Consider the following 18,383-nt stretch of genomic DNA (forward strand, 5'->3'; position numbering starts at 1 on the left):
GTCTTTTAGCATTATAATTATATGTCTCCCATGAGATAGGCTTTTGATAAAATGTTCTTGGAAGAGTGTTTGATATGTTTTAAGGTGTATGGAGATGGTAAGAAATATATATATATATATATATATGTATATATATATATGTTTTGTGAGATATGGTGTTTGTAATATGTATAGGAAGTATATTTAGATACTTTGTTGAATATGGATCTTGTATATAATTAATTTGTGAGACATGGAGTTTAAAGATATATGAGAAGTATGTATGGATATTTTAAAGATATGGAGTTTAAAGACATGGATTTAAAGATGATGATATTTCAGAATAAAAGAGTGAGAGAGAGATGGATAGTGGATAATGGTGTAGTGAGTTATGTGTTGCTTGGTCCTCTTTATATAGAGCCAAGTATGTAACTAAGTTTGAATTAGTTGAAGGGAAAATCAGCAAATAAGGAAAGGTTTTTGGCAAAACAAGTGATTTCCTTAGTTGGTTTTTTTTTGTTTTAGCTAAAAGAAGAGATTTTGAGACTTTAATGCTGCTGGAATTGCTGTTACAGCTGTCAGTCACGACTATCAGCTCTACAACAATAGCTGCTACAACAGCTAACACTGCTGGATGATATCACCTAAATGATAGCTTCTGTTGGAGGAAATATTCAGCAATGAATTCATAAGTTTGGTTGAAAATGGTAAGATAACTTTTATGAGATCCTTCTATATTTGGTATTGCAGTTGAAGGCTAAGGATCTTAGTTTAAAATGGTATGATTTCTTTTATAGGACCCTGCTTCTTTGGGTATGGTAACAAGCTGTTGAGATTGGGCATTAATGGGTTGATGATGTCACTTTTGGACATGTGTCAGTTGCCTAAGCTACTATTGGAGCTATTACAGTTGCTGCTGGAGCTATTACTGTTTCTCCTGGAGTTAAGACAATTTTTGCTGGAACTATTGCTAGTATTTTTGGCTAAGTTGCCTCTTTTGGAAAATTATATGTTTAGTCTATGGTTTTATTACAATATAATTTAGGTAAGTAATAGACTAGTTGGTTGATAATTTGATGAAGTTTTAGAATGTAATTATGGTCTCTTTGTGTTTTGACCAAATCTTAGAGAGCAAGGAGAGCATTTAATACTAGATATAAGATATTAATATAGATTTAGCCATGTGCTTGGGATTGATTTAAATAAAAATAATAATATAATTTATATGAAATAATATTGTAGTTGCACGAATTTCCTGGCCCAAACTCTATTGATCAGGCCTCGGCCCAAGGCGCAACCCACAATAAATATTTGTAGAGGATGGGTCAAAGAACTTAGCCTCAGTGAGCCTATTCGGTCTGATACATGGACAATATTGTTGCAGAAACAAAAACACAAGGATGGATATCTAATGTAAGATTCTATTTCTCCAGTTCCGAATACAGTTTTTCTGTCCCCCTTTCTTTGAGGGACTCCACTACATTATATAGCTCTCTTGGTCTCATCTCAACCTTACACTTGTTGATCATCTAAGCATCTACTTGAGCACCTGTCCCATCAGACACCCCTATCACTCCCTTGTGAGTTGCAGAGGCCAAGGTAGTACTGTTCAGGGGTCTTTTCCTCATTAATGCGGCCAAGAGGGTGGTTGTGGCGCATTTAATGTGGTGGTGGCAACTTTCCATGAGATATTTTGGATTTTATTCATTTTATATGCTGGGAGGATGAACTGCAATGGTTGGGGCGAGTTCCTCGTCTGGACTTCGTGATGTCCGAGGAGGGGTTACTCCTCAGACAGGTTTCTTTGGCGCAATTGGGCTTGAATAATGCTTTTTCTGTGATTTCTCCTCGGACATGATGCTTCTCGGACGGGCCTGTAGTTAGACTAGCCCATTATTTTGGGCCGGGCCCCACAAATATAATTACATTTTTAAACTTATATTATATTATGAACATTAATTTTTATGTAAAGAGCATGGGGAGTTTTATCATTTTAAGTGTTATGTGATATGAACGGCTTACCAAATACTACCTATTGCACACTGACCTGTTAGAGTTCAGGGAATTGGGGAAGACATGCCAAGTAACATGTTTTCCTTTATCAACTTTGAACTGCTGGAGATTTACTGAACATACTTCTTGGCCCTCCAAACCACGACTCCCAATATTCTTCCGATGAGACTCATGAGCTTGGATCATGAGCCGAAAATGAGATGATGTGCCATGAGCTTGAACCACGGGTTTTGATGAGACAATATCGCCATGGGTTTTGGACCATGGGCTTTGACACCTTTTTGTGTAAATATGGGCTATTTTGGGCTTTAAAAGAGATTTTCTCAAAATCCATGATAATGTTGATGTGGTGCGGGTTGCCAATGAAATAAAGTCATGTAGTGTGAAAATTTTGTTCTCAACAAATGGCAAGCTGTTAATATATGGTGGGTAAAAAAGTGAAGTAACCTTAACATTTTAATTAAGGTTACTTCACCAAAAAATAATAATAATAAGATCCACTCTCTTGGCCAATGGAATACATTATCTATTAAAATGACCCATATTGTATACAAAATATAGAAGTATTTTTTATTTAATAAATTTAGATACACAAAAAATTTCACACTTGCTTAAATGGCAAGCTATTAATGGTGGGTAATAAAGTGAAATCAATGGTGGATCTAGATCAAAATCTATAAAAGCTTTGCAACTCAATGGTTGTGAAAAAAGGTTGTATTTGTAGTATTGTTCACTTTTATTATACGTGTAGAGACAAGATAGGTAGTCTAACTTTCATAAATTCATAATTATTCAAACATTAACTTTATTGAAATTATTAGGTTGATACACTTACATCAATAACTTCAATTCGTAACCATTGTAATTCATATATTATTCTCCCATAAAGTATATAATAAACGTTTTTTGTAATATGATATAAGGAAAATTTATGGAAACATGCATATTTATTCACAATGTTTCTCATCTTCAAGCTGATAACCAAATCATGCTTTCGAAGTCCCATTTTCCTGACCAATATAGAGCTTAACTTTATTCCTTGCCAATTGATCATACTACTCCAGCCCAGCTTACTCTGATATCTTGAAATCACTAATTTGCAGGTTTTCAACTTTTTGTTTTTGATAATTACTCTGATTTCTGTTACTTATAAACTCTCCCCAATTGTATGCCCTATATTTAGCAGGGTTTTGCTCATTCGTCAACTCCTCCAAGGGTTCAACCACAGTGGAAAGTGCCGGTAGTAAGAAAAATGGATAGGAGTACCTTTCTTTCTCTGAATTCACCATTACCCTGTGCTCTACACTCTCATACTCATCATTGCTCCAAACCTGAACAATTTCCATGGCTTAAGTTAAACTAGTCAATTATAAAAGCCTCTAAAAACATTTAAGCTCTAATATAGGGATAGATTATTAATTCTAATTTGGCTAGTAATTTTATCATCATTTTTTAGATACATCCATGTATGGAGTGCACAAAGAAAAAGTAATATATGAGCATTTTACAGAGACTAGGATTTAAACATTGTTGATAAGACAACTTCGAACATTTTCATCTGGTGCTCTAAAATGCTTTTATCTATTTTACATTTATTGTAACACCAAATACGTATAATGACCCCAACACCTGTAATGTACCTAAAATAGATAAAGCAATTTTTGGGTAATACAAAATGCATTTTTTTTTTTTTTTTTTGAATGCTCTTACCCTCTTACTTCTATCAAAATTCTCACACATTTCCTGTCCTAATAATATCAGACTTAGGCTCGTAGGAGAGTATGAATTCTGATGCATTCAAGAAAAATTAACTCCAACAAAATACTCCATTCTTTTGAAAAGTACGCATGTTAGTATCATGCTGAAACTCTTCTTAAAACATAATTAGATTGAATAAATATCCCTTGGTTACAAGTATGACACTATAGATAGCATTTAGGGTTAAATTTGATGCACACAAATTGTTTTACACACACCTGAAAAAGTAACTAAAATCATGATGTTAATTTATGTTTTCAATTACTTTTTGGAGTGCATGTAAAATTGTGTAAACAATTTGTGTGTAATAATCATTACTCAAGCAATTAATATATGGGTAAATACTATTATATACATCTTGTTACATACAAATTTACACGCACCTATAAAATGCAAAAAAAAAAAAAATTGTTCATTTTATAGGTGTGTAAACTTCCATGCATTTTTATGTGTATGTAAACTTGTGTATAACAAGTGTGTATAATATATATAAACACCACCCTTCTTTATATATATGCATGCACCAAACCTTATTTCAAGCTCTATATATCAAGGGTGGCTCCATAGCCAACCCAGGGGTTCATTGATTTGGCCAAAAAACAAAAATTATATATAATTTTTCATTTTTCATTTTTTTTTTTTTTGTTTTGACCCTTAAAATAAAATTTTGAACACCCTAACCCTAAATTTTGTTTAATCCCGACTGAAATAAGCTTGAATATGATCCTCTTAGTGTTACTTCCACAATATTATTTTTACAATAATTTTACAATAAAAGTTAATTGATAAGTTTTAATTGGTTTTTATATAGACCCATAATTGACATCACTATTTTACATATCTTTAACAACTTGTCACCTACAATTTATTGTGAAAGTGTTGTGTAAGTAGCTTTACTCTTAAAATTGCTCCCTCTTTTTTAAAAATAAATAAATAAATAAACCTTCTCTCCGGACTCTTTCTTACTTTGCCACTGGCCGTGGAATTAAATTATTTTTTCTTACACTTGTCTTCTTTATTAGCAAAAAATTACACCACTTTTAGCACACAAAAATTACAACACAATTGACCCTCTTTAAAAAAATCCTAAAACCGTCGCATATATATATATATATAGGTAGGGTCCACCCCTATGTGAGAGAGAGTGAGTATATACCCACAAGTAAACATGAGTTGTTATTAGGTAGTCTGAGAGTATACTCTCTCCCTCTCACAAAAGGGTGAGCCCCACCTATAGACACACCTAACCTTACCTAACCTTGTTGATTTAAAAAGACAGAAATGTGACAACTGACATGATAATTATGTTATGTATGTATACACCTACAAGTAAACACAATTTGTTATTGGGGAGTTCGGGGGTATACTCTCTCCCTCTCGAACAGGGATGATACCTTAATATTGTCACCAATGTTAATGATATAAGCATCTGGGATGTGTTTGACCCGAACCCACTCTCCATTTTTTCTTCGTTTCACTTCTAATCCTGGAACACCATTTCACCTAGGATGGTCACTGCACCACTATCCTTGTGCCGACCTAGACCAAGCGCTAAGTGAGGAAAAGGGCATATCGGATAGTAATTGAGTCGAACGTAGCTGACTTGATCTTTGAAGAAGCCATGGAACCTATCTGCTGGTAAGCCTAAGCTCAGAGCCACAAGTTCCATCAACTTGAATGCTAGTTTTTCCATCTCTTGAATATATTCTTGGCATGTTTCCCTGGGCAATGGTTAAGGGAATCCATAAAATCAAACAGAAAGAATCCCTCTAATTGGGTCTCAAACTTGACTTCAAATTTCATTGTTTTTTTAGTGAATAGATAAAAATAGTTTTTACATAACTTTTTCCATAACTCAATCAGCAGTGAGTCCTACCAAATTATCTTACTTCACGCTCGATGGTAACTCATAAGGACCTAAAAAAGACTTGTCCTGAACTTCTTTATTTTTTACTTTTATTTATATATAGAAAAAATTTGATCCCACGGTGCTTATGCATGGTTGGCTTGGAGTTCTAACTTCTCCCAGTTACAATTATGAAACCATGCACATAATCACTAACATGTTAACCTTAAGAAGAGTAGTTATGAAGACTCTTCTCGGAATAAAGAAAAAAAAAAAGAAAAAGGACTAGTTATAAAGACGCGTACATATGACAAAAATTACAGGATTAATCTAAGATTGCTTGGGCTAGAGCAAACAAGCATGTAGAAAGATTGAGGCAAAGGACTGAGGGCTTACCTAAACTCAGGTGGGTACTCAGGCCACAGATTAGTCCACCCTGCGAGTTCTTTGTCATTAGCAGGCTCATGTGAATTCGGGAATAAAGTGGGTTCCTCTATAATAAAATCAAACACCTCCTTCCAGTCCCTAACATTCTTGGTATACTCAGAGTCATAGTAACCCAACACCAGCTTCTCAGTCTTTTTCACCTTCCTCTTCTCCTCCAAACTCTGCGCAAAGAACCTCTTAGATGTTTTCTCAATCTTCTGGCGCTTCTCCAAAGGAACCCCATGGTTGATCACCTGGAAAAACCCCCAGTCTTTGCATGCATTGCCTATCTCTTTAACAAGGCCTTCAAAGGCAGAAACATCATTGGGGGAGTGCAATGGAGAAAGATCGATTACTGGGATGCCTTCACCTTCGATGTAGGAGATTCTAGCCCTGTGTTCAGGTTCTTGGATGAAAGCTGGATCAACCTCTCCCATTTTTTTGTGATTTTGTTAGTGCAAAGAGATTGGTTTACTTTCTTGTGCTTTGTAAGAAGAGATGGTAGAGGGAGGAAGGGTATAGGTTTTAATTTATAGCGTGAGATTGATGATTAATTATTCAGTATTTCTTGAATAAAACGTCGTGGTACTTTTTTTTGGACAAAGTTTAGCTACAAAATTAGTTGTAGCTTAAGGCTACAAACTCACTTAATATCTTTTTATTGGATTTGAATTTTGACAAATCCACCATTGGATTACATCTTCTTATTATATTCTTCATGCTTGCAAAATTTCAAGAAAATTAAAGATCAATAGCTATGTCATTAATAAATTTTTTAAATTGCAAGTTTTTGTAATTTAAAATTATGAACAAAATATAAACTTGTAGATCATGTAGTAAATGATATCCGATTGACACAAAATTTAATATGTGTATTAAGGGTGTAAAGAACATGCAATTCAACGGTTAGATTTTCAAAATATGTTGTAATATTTATTTTATTGAGTGAGTTTGTAGCCTTAAGCTACAATGAATTTTGTAGCTAAACTTTGTCCCTTTTTTTTTCCTTGCATAAATATTATCCTACAATTCTTGGGAGACAAGTTTGGTGATGGCTATGGAAACTTTAATTTAACCGGAAAAAACATCTCTCATTTCAAAAGGAGGGATCCTTTTCCCATTTGCTATGGGAAGAGTACAAATGACTTTCTGATATAATAATATAGGGTCAAGAAGATTAGATAAGGGTTTGATAATTTAAAAATGTTTAACGTGCTGATCAATTAACTTGCCTAATTTCCTTTTGGTATAATCCAAAAGAAACATTGTTGTGTTTGAGCGATGCTCTGAAAGGAATATCCACGAAATTCTCAGAACTGTAAGATGTAAAAATAGAGAAAAAATATACATCAAAGAAAATAATCACACAAGATAATATTTATATGATTTGGCAGTTTGCCTACATCTATAAAGTTACAAAGATTTCACTATTCTCAAGAAAAAAAAAATACAAAATATGACAGTACAATTTTCTTTTTCTATCTTGTGCACAAGATTCACAATGAGCTACCAAACAAGCCAAAAAATTTTCCCAAGGGCAATCTATCAACCCAAGTTTCTACTCTATGAACTAAGCCTCAGAAAATCTCTAATTAAAAACCATAACAATATTATTTATGGTCGGATCATAATTTGGATCAAACACAACCAAATTCTACAAAGTCCAACATGGTCCAGTAAATATACCATATTTTATAATGTTTTATTGGCGATCATAATGATTTATTTTGTTTGGCCTACAGCAATCATTTGAGCATCACTAATTGAAGAATAAGGGCATCAACAAATTACATGAGGATTATAAAGTTATAAACATAATAAAACATGGTGAAGTTGATTCTAGCATTAATTGAGTGTGATCGTACTAGGGCTGTTTACCAATGCTATTATCCTAACTTCATTGAACTTTGTTTAAGTTCAGAGTCGTATCAAAATGTATAAGCTCCTTGAAATCAAAATAATTCATAGTGTTTGCACCTTTTTCTTCTCAACATTTCATTTTTTAATCATCGGCAAGAACACTAGAAGACCCTGACGTGACCCGCTTGGATGATGCGTCATGCGGCAGATAATAATGTTTTAAGATAAGTAGGTGTCACTGTAAATTACTAGGAAATTAGGCATGTGTCTGAGTCATCACTGGCCATTCGGGGTGGCCACCAAGAAGGCTTCTTTCCTCGGAAAAGGGTCCTCTACCTATGTTTTCCAAAGCCATGTCACTGTGATGTATGGACGATGGATTTTTTTTTTTTTTTTTTTTTTTATTGTAATTCAACACAAATATTGGGAGCCAATTTATGGACAAAACGTCTTTAAGAACAATTACATCTGATTTTTAAAAATTATCTTATTTAACTTTCTCAAAAGCTACTTTATCTATTATACCATACTACAATACACCTAACATCTAATATGTAATTTATCTCATCTATTCATTAAAATATTAATTTCACCACCTCTTTCTCTCTCTTCCTCTACTCTTTCTCTCTCTGTCCCTCTTCCTCTTCATAAAAAACAATTAAAAAAAACCCAACCACCACCAAAAATAAATAAAAAATAACCATCATTGTCATCAATAACCGCCATCAACACAACCAAAACCACCACCATCAACCCACTCTTCCTCTCCATTTCACTATCTTAAAGATCACCACCACTGCCACTCACATTCTACCTTAAAGAAACCAAAAACCACATCAACATGCTACCCACTGCCAGACACACAACACCCAAATCCATAAACCTCCACAACCACAATAGACAATCAACCACCACCATCATTCACCCATCCTCACCACCACTTATGAACCAGACCCACAACACAATAGCAATCAGTGAAACCGACCCCCCACCACCAACATGGCGACCCGCACCTCCACATACACACCCACAGATGACCCATAACAAAAACCCACCCCTTCACCACTACCATGGCGACCCTCACCTCCACTATCATCAACACCCAACCCACCCCCTCACCACCACCATGGCAACCTCCACCTCCACCATCATCAACACCCACCACCACCACAACCCCCCACCACTACCACCACATCAACCACAAACCCAACCACACACTCACCCACACTCATCAAACCCACCGTCGCCATAGCCATCCACCACTGAAACACAGTAGATCAATAGAGATTAGTCCAATCTTTGCTTCTCTGTTCTGTTAGCTTGGAGGCCTAACCGATCTCAACCAACCCACTACCCACGTTAGACCAAGCAAACTCAACCAACCACACCCATGATGGACCCACGCCAAAAAAAAACCCAACACCGTGTGAGAGAGAGAGAGAGAGAGAGAGAAATCTATAAGAGAGGGAGTGAGTGAGGACTGAAGGAGAGAGAAAGAGAGAAAGAGTGAGAATCAAAGAAGAGGGAAGTGAGATCAAAGGGAGAGTGGGAGACAAAGAGAGAGAGTGTGAGGAGTAGAGAGAAAAAATTAATTTAATATTATACTAGTTGTTACAGTATCATTATACTAGTAAGACGATACTGTAACACTACTATAAAAAAATTTACAATTAAAAGTCCGAGTAATGGCTTGTTTTTGCTTTGATGCTAAAATTCCTTAACATATACCATTTACAAGACCCAATGCAAATGCTCTCACGAAGGGAAATGTCTTAATTTATTATCGTTTTGTATTAAAAAAGAAATGGGTCAGGAACTCAGTTTCTCCAATTATAAGCTCATATAATATGTGAAAACTATAAGTGGGTTAGGCAATGGAGAAGGCTATTTGATGGCAACTTTTACAAAAGATTAGTCTCACCAGTTTTTGCACACAATAAGCACAACACTATTCTTTTTTCTTTTTTCTCCCTCTTGGTAATATGACGCCTATAAAGTTGTAATTTACAACTATGTGTTTTATTGGCTTTAATTCCGTGTCAAATCTGATTGTAATTATGTTCAATCTTTTGTACCATGTATTTATTGTGGGATTTAAATGTAAGGGTTGTGTGATAGAGAGAGAGTGTGAAGACTTAAGCAATTGAAGACAAAAGAGTTTTCGCGGGTAACTCGTGACTAAGCATCTCGCGAAATGATGCATGTGCCCTACACATGACTGGAATGCGAAGAGTCAAGACAGATGGAGACAGCTGTGCTTCAAAGAGAAAACCCCAACCACAAACCTTGAGAGTTAGAGATTGTTATACCCATAATCTTCTACACAATTGCTTGTGGATTTTCCTCAACTCGTACCTCTCCATTTCCATATCCTTGAGATGTTGATAGTCCAAACACTTACCACACCCTTTCAAAGTGTTCAGTGAGGTTTTGGTGCTATTGGGAAGCATTAGAAGAAGCCAAAGATGGCAGATGCAACATGGAGCTTGTTGCGGGATCCGGAGAGCTAGACAAGACACGGTTCCGAGAAGTCTTGTTGGAGTAGGAGCTTGGAGGGCTTTGGTACATCGGGTAGATTAGGCTTGGAGGGTCTCTTGCTAACCCATGTATCCCAACTGATTATCTAGTGGATCAATTACCGCTTGGAGGGTGGCGGAGAGATTTTTCGCCGAGTTCTTCGGTTTCCTCATCGATGAGACATCGGCGTGTTATATTGTGTTTGCATTCTTCTTCCCTACTCTTTTACCTTTCATTTTACTGATGTGTTATAATGTTTATGAGTTAGAGTAGCTTGTTTGTTTATCCGCTCGCATTTACTCTATTCCGCATTTAGTATTAAGCTAGAGTAAAGTCAATCGAGCCATAACTTTAATTTGGGGGTCTAAATAACTCTTGTATTTTCACACATTTTCGAGCATTCAACGCCATTATGATATATTAGGTACTAATCATTCGGTTACAAAATAGCTTGACCTTATAAAAAGCTAGCAAGTTCTCCACCACAAACAACAGGTTAGCAAAAGCAACATAATCAGTACATTGAGAGGCACCAAATTTAGCCAGTACATTAGCACATCAGTAGCTTCCTTGAAGATGTGTTGAATCATCTAGCTTGTGAAGTTCCTTGTTAGGGTCCAACAATCATTTGGAAGGGGTTTCATCATGATGTTGATATATGGGTTAGAAATAGCATGCACAATGCAATGATAAACACTTTGAAGGTTAAATTAGTATTATGGAAGATCAATTACTAAATATGAAGCTTTTGTGTTTTGGGTTTCATACCCTCAGTAATGTTGTTGGAGGGCAGGGAAGGGAGGGGTTAATACCTCAATTAGCAGATGCTTGATCTTAGGAATTCATCATTGCTGTAACATGCAACTTTCAATGTATGTGACAAGTCCCCATTTGTTTTACCAGTTTGTGCGTGCTTCCAAAATGGTTGGGACTCCCGTCAATGGCACATGCCACATCGCATTAAATGATACGTGGGTTGTTTGGCGTAATAAAAGCTATTATGACTGATTAGACCTCTTGATTCTCTTTTTGTGGGTTTATTTAGATTGGCACGATGAACAACATACCAAGATGATTTATACACCAGTCACATATGCCAATCTTCAAACTAGTTAACAAGTGTTAACGATGAAGTTACAATCTTGCCCATGTATCATATATTAATCCCCTATGATAGGTAAAAAACGAATTGACCCCTTATGATAAATTAATTGATTAATTAGCCAAGTTTGTTAATTAATCAAATTAATATGCAAGATGCATGGTAGCACAAACAAATCACCAATTAAACTAAGTATGCAGTGGAAAATAAATTGACACGGTTACGAATGGGAAAAACCTACACGGCAAAAACCCCATTAGGTGATTTTAAGGTCACCATTCCCGAAAATCCACTATTATCAAAACAAGTGGTTACAAGTGAAGGATCCTCAGTACCTTATATCAACCTACAATTGAACCCTTACCCCAATACCCAATTGGACTTGTTCTATAGTGACAAACTCTCCTTTTAGTGCACGGCTCCCAGTACGTGACTAACTAATTGCGTGGATCCCAATACGCGACTTCAATCACCAACTAGAGAAGGTTGTTGGCTGCAAAGTTCTTCAACTCATCACACGATGAAGGTCGAGAAGCTCTTTGGTTACAAAACCCTACGGTGCACAAACACAGCAGCTTCCTTACAAGAAAGATGAACTAGGGAAAATTCTGTCTCCAATCACAATTTGCTTGAACAAATTTTACTCAACACTTGTACAACTTATGTCACCTTTGATGGCCCTTAAAATAATCATTTTATATGTCTAGGATTGTGAGAAAAGAAAGCCCAAACATACAATCATGAATTGAATGAAAAATAGTCCTGAAAAACTGAACTTCATAAACCTCGACAGATACCTGTCTGTCAAGCAACTGTCGAGCCATGGGCTGGAACAGCTCTTCAAGGCTCGATAGATGCTAGCTGTCAAGCTAACTGTCAAGCTTTAATGAACAACACTTTTCACACTTGAATCTTGGATAAACTTGCATGGCTTTAACACTTAAACTTGAAACCTTGTTTCTTGAAGTATTAAACACATCCTAGATCTACCCAAAGGATTAGCCAATTACATAAAATATTGACATATGTTCCTAACATGTGAAACACATATGTCCTAACAATCTCCCCCTTTGGCAATCCATGACAAAACCCCAACTAACAAATAAACATATGAGAGAAGTCATAAATCACTCAACTCATACTCACTTGTTGAATACAATAAAATCTATCCTAACACAAACTCTTGAAAAACTTTGCAAGAAGAGAGTTTATGACAAGTAAACTTTGACAACCTGTATTTCTGAAACACTTTAAACAAAACTCATCAAGGCATCTTAGTATGAAACAAAAATAATAGATTGTATACAAGATATAAGAACCATGAGTATAAAGAAAGAAAAGAAACAACACATGTAAGGGTAGGTGAAAAACATACATACATCAATATATAAAGAATATAAGTACAATGTATGTCAAAACGGTCACAAGACCAATATACAAGATGTGATGTATCTCAAATAGAAAGAAAAGAAAAAAATACATCAAGACCTCTCTACACCCCTCAATGTGCACTCTCTCCCTAACAAGAATATCTCCTATACTAACTCTCCCCCTAACTATGACTACTCTCATAACCAAAACTACTCCCCCTTTTTGTCACGAGTGACAAAGGGTAAGAGTGTCAAGTAGACATCTCATCAGTGCTGGAAGAGCTTGCATCTCCATCCTCATCATCATCGTCGTCGTCGGAGTCGTCATCGTCCTCGGATGTCTCAAATGCCTCGGGAGGAGGAGAGGGAGACTCCACAAAGCCACCAAGGCGAGCCTGCCATCTAGCAATATGACCGACATAAGTGTTCACCTGATACAACTCAATAGAGAGTGTATCAAGGCGAGCATCCATGCGCTGAATCTACGCCATGATCGCATCTAGAGTCACACCTCCCATTGAAGTAGAGGGAGCGGAGGTGGATAGAGCTGAAGGAGTGGGAGGAGCTGCTGTACCGAACCACCTCAAACGAAACTACGCCTTGCTCTGTTTAACGGTAGCCGCGTCAATGGCACAAATAATGTGAAAATGGTCGGAAACGGGAAAGGGAACAGAAAAATGGCGTAAGATCCTCATGATAGCAGAAGGGAAGATAAGCTTATCGTGGGATACCAAATCCCTATAGACATCTATAATAGAAAGAACGAAATGAGAGGAAAAATCTATAGTGAGATGCTCTAACAAAGAAAGCAAAAATCGAGCACAGGGCTCGATAATAGAGTTATAATGAGAAAAAGGATGAAGAATAAAAGTCATAAACATGTTCAAAAACCGAGGGCCTTTAGCAAAAGCCGAAAAAGTAGTGAACTAACGATCACCCCAATCAAGAGGACGCTCACAAAAAATGGATATAAGCTCGTCTTTGGACACAGTCCTTAGACGCTCATAACCGGGGTAGTCAGGGTGCTCTACCCTTGGGACATGGAGCACATCGGATACAATATCCGGTGTGACAACTATGCACATACCTCGAACGCGAGTAACAAAAAGAGGTACTGAATAATCAAATCCATGCATTGGATCAGCACGGATGGACAGGTGACCGAGACGTCACACAGTGACTCCCAACCCCAACTATGAATGACAGTGGGTAGGTTAGTGTCGGAGAAGTCTGACAAAATGACTTGGTATTCCGAATGAATGCCTCATCTAGAAAAGTTCTCCGAGAAGTCTTTTCGGGCATCCTCATCATGGAATTGAACAAAAGAAGAAGTAGGATCAGACGAAGTGGATGTCCCAGAACGAAGAGGGTTCCGAGACAGAGTAGACTTACGTTTTGGTGCCATGACACACTAACATAAACTAGAGAGTGAGGGGGGGAGGGGAGAAAGAAACACTCAAAAAAGTTCCAAAACAATTCAAATATATAGAATGTAAAGGACATATGCATGAAAATGCATGAGCATGTGATGCGCAATAGGAAAAACATCATGGGCTCAGCCCAATCCAATCCTACCAGCACACAATCAGTTTAACATATATAACACACATCTAAATGCATGAAAATATAGTTGTAATGCTTATGAGATGCAATGTATGAAGTTTTTAAGATCAATTCTTCAAAACCCATCCCAAAAATTTTACAATAACTTCATCAATTTTGAAAAACCCCCAAAAAATTTTCAAAAACCCAAAAACTTAGGTCAAATGCATGAAATGCATGAAGAATGAAGGATTTAGGAACCTTACCAGTTAAGAAACACTTGATTTAGGCCAAAAATCAACTTAGGATGAAGTTTGGAGTGAGAGAGAAAGGTTTGGGAGGTGAAAGGACACAGACAAATCGAGAGAGATCGAGGAAAATGAAGACTGGATCGCGCTGACCCTCTATATAGGGGTTCAGTAATTCTCGACAGATAGCAGATGTCGAGAGGTATCGAGCTTTAAAAAGTTTCGACAGATTTAGCTATCAAGCAGGTGTCCACAGCAAAACGAGCTCGATGGATCAAGGAGCTATCGAGGGGACATAAACTTTCTCAATCGATCCACCTAGCTGTCGAGATTGCGATAAAAAACAACTGAAGAGCTCAATAGATAAGCCAGGTATCGAGAGGTGTCGAGGAGTTGTCAAGATTACTTGAAAAACAATTTTTCAAAGAGGAGAAAAACACAGACATGAATGCAATCAAACATGCAACTTAACCAAGAATCCAAACAACATTTTGATCTCTCAAAAACATCTCTCAATAAAAAAATGATAAACATTTTGATCCCAAAACATACACACACTAAACAAGTTTAACCAATTTTATATTTCAAAAACAAGTCAAGACAGTTTAGTGAGCATATATTAACACATGTAAACCTTGTGATGGTCAAATCACATTGTACCTGCACATGTATCAAAAGTAGTAAAGAATATTGAGTGTTGTGTGTGAAAAATATCGCAAGATCGCATAAGTGTCTACATGTTATGACAATTTGAGATATGAGAAAATCACTTTAACTCACACACAATCATAACTATTTGATAGGGACTATCACCTTCAAGGTACATCCTATAACTCCCACACCTCCTAGAATACACGCTTGCAATCATATATAAAGCATTTTGATCTTTTTTCTTTTATTTTTCTTTGCATGTTTTTCTTTTAGGCAAATCATGCATGGGCATATAAGAGATAGAAAAGAAATACCCAATGATGTTAAGCTTTTGACATTGCACTTTTGCTTTGCAAAAGCATACAGATGTCATTGACATTACATTTTTGCTATGCCGAAGCATACAGATGTCATTTCATGATTGGCGGGCAACAGTGGTGAGATGGTTATTTATGTCTTTCTCTTAGGTTTTTCTAGTCCTTCCCATCAAAAAGAGTGATACGAGTGTTAAGTATAAAAGATCACTTAACCTTACTATCACAAACACAAGCCAGAAAGCTCACTTGCTTAGTTATGCATAGTGATGCTCATCTAAGTTACAAACGATAAAACGTTTAAAAAACTTTGTTTCAATGGTCATCCAAGGTATACAAGTACCAATATACACAAACACGCACTGTTTTTGTATTTTTCAATTTTTTTTATTTTTATAAAAAAAAATAAACCAAAACTGAAAAGAAAACAAACAAACAAAAAAATTAAACAAAGCAATGCATAAAACTAAACTGACTCAAAACAATAAAGCAAAACACACAAGTAATGCAAATAAAAACAAGAAGAAGAGAGAGAAAAAGTGATAGAATCACTTGGAGCCATTTTTCTTCCACACCTTGGAAGAACCTTTCCGTTTAGCGAACCCTTGATCTAGTGATGAGGGGGGGAAATTGAAACCGTTCAAGTTCGAAAGGAACATGAGGGCTTTAAGAAGATCTCCAAGGGGAACAAAAAAGGATGGAAACTGATTCTGGTTTCCCAATGCAATCATGTTGTTGCTCTATTGAGTGGCTAACCATTTATAGTAATTAGGTCGAGTATGACCGGCTGCTCCACAGTGATGACAGAGATGTTACTTCTTCTGTTTAGGCTTTTGAGAGTTAGCCTTCTTAGCTTTAGTGTTTTTAACTTCTTTCTTATCTTGCTTAGGGGGTGCTTCTAAGATAGATTTACACTTGTCTATGTTCTCACTAGCTAAGTTATTTTTAACAACATTGTTATCAGTTTCAATATTATTAGCAAGAGGAACAAAAACAGTAGTACTAGTAGAAGCAATACTAGGAGAAGAGAAATCATACCCTAAAGCTGTTCGATCAGAAGCAGATTTCTGGAGACTGAGCATCTCATCAAGCTTTGCACTTGAAGTCCTCTCCAATTGAGCTGTAACTAGAAACAACTCTGCTTCAAGTTTCTTGGTCTTCTCAACCAAGAAATTATTCTCAAACCTCAGTGCTCTAATAGTCTGATTGGCTTCATCAAATTTTGTGGAAAGCTCTTCTCGTTCCAGCTCTACATCACTAAGCTTCTTAGTGGTCAACCTATACATCTTCTCATGCTTCTCTGAGACCTTGTATAACTTTGCATAGGCAGTGTGTATGTCATCTTGTTCATCCGTCTTCTCAAACTTGGACTCCACCAATTCCTCTTCTTTATCCACATCTTCAACAATCCCCTCAATAGGATTGACAATGGCAGTAAAGGCATTTAGGATTCTATCATCCTCATTGTCAGAATCATCCTCAGGCTCGGTGTCGCTCAAAGTAGCAGCAAATGCCTTGCTCTTCCTAATGGTCTTAAGATATGTGGGGCACTCTTGTTTCATGTGACCGAAGTCTTGACACCTAAAGCACTTTGGTCCTAAGGGAACATTATACTAACCGTCATCCCTAGCATCCTTTTTCCCTTTGTCTTGGCTTTTGAACTAAAAGGAACTAGATTACTTACAGTCCTTGTCAAAGCCCTTCCCATTGGCATTCTTCATGAACTTCTTAAATAGCCTTGTAATGTAGGACTTCATCTTAGAATCTTCATCATCTGAAGACTCATCAGTATCACTGCTCTTGCCATTACCCAACTTACCAATTCTTGTTAAACCTAACTCATAGGTTTGTAGATTACCAACCAGCTCTGTCAAAGGAATCTTGTCAATGTCCTTTGATTCCTCAATCGCGGTGGTCTTAGCATGGAATCTCTCGAGTAGAGATCTAAGCACCTTTCTCACAATCTTGGGTTCAGGAATGGTTTCCCCAAGACTAAAGGTTAAGTTCACTATGTTCTTAAGTTTGGCATAGAACTCATCAAATGACTCATCCTCCTCCATCTTAACCTCTTTGAAGCTAGTAGTGAGCCTTTGAAGTTTCGAGTCCTTGACAACCTTTGTTCCCTCATAGGTTGTTTGGAGAATAGTCCATGCTTCCTTTGCAGTTTCAGTAGAGGATATCTTCTTGAACTCCTCATTTGTGACAGCACTGAATAAGGCATTCAATGCTCTGCTGTTGAAATTTTCTGCCTTGATCTTAGCATCATCCCAATTGGCCAGCGCTTCTTTCGGCTTGGTCCATCCTATCTCCACAGCTTGCCACACTTTTTCATCCAGAGACTGCAAGAAAGCTTTCATGCGTACTTTCCAGTATGCATAGTTAGTGCCATCAAATAAATGAGGTATAATAAGAGACTGTCCTATATCCATGACAAACAGGGGTTAATGGATCACACAGCAAAAATTAACCCTAATTAAAGTGTGCCTGCTCTGATACCACTTGACAAGCCAAAAACAAATTGACCCCTTGTGATAAATTAATTGATTAATTAACCAAGTTTGTTAATTAATCAAATTAACATGCAAGATGCATGGTAGCATAAACAAATCACCAATTAAACTAAGTATGCAGTGGAAAATAAATTGACACAGTGATTTTTTTACGAATGGAGAAAACCTACACGACAAAAACTCCACTAGGTGATTTTAAGGTCACCACTCCCGAGAATCCACTATTATCAAAACAAACGGTTACAAG

The 18,383-nt window shown here is 36.6% G+C and overlaps 1 pseudogene; it reads right to left on the reverse strand.

Moving 5' to 3' along the window:
• Window positions 1-3,062: 3,062 nt before the first annotated feature.
• On the reverse strand, window positions 3,063-6,459 carry LOC115967424 (annotated as a pseudogene).
• Window positions 6,460-18,383: the final 11,924 nt, after the last annotated feature.

Source organism: Quercus lobata, chromosome 11, assembly GCF_001633185.2.
Source record: "Quercus lobata isolate SW786 chromosome 11, ValleyOak3.0 Primary Assembly, whole genome shotgun sequence".
NCBI classification, from domain to species: domain Eukaryota; kingdom Viridiplantae; phylum Streptophyta; class Magnoliopsida; order Fagales; family Fagaceae; genus Quercus; species Quercus lobata.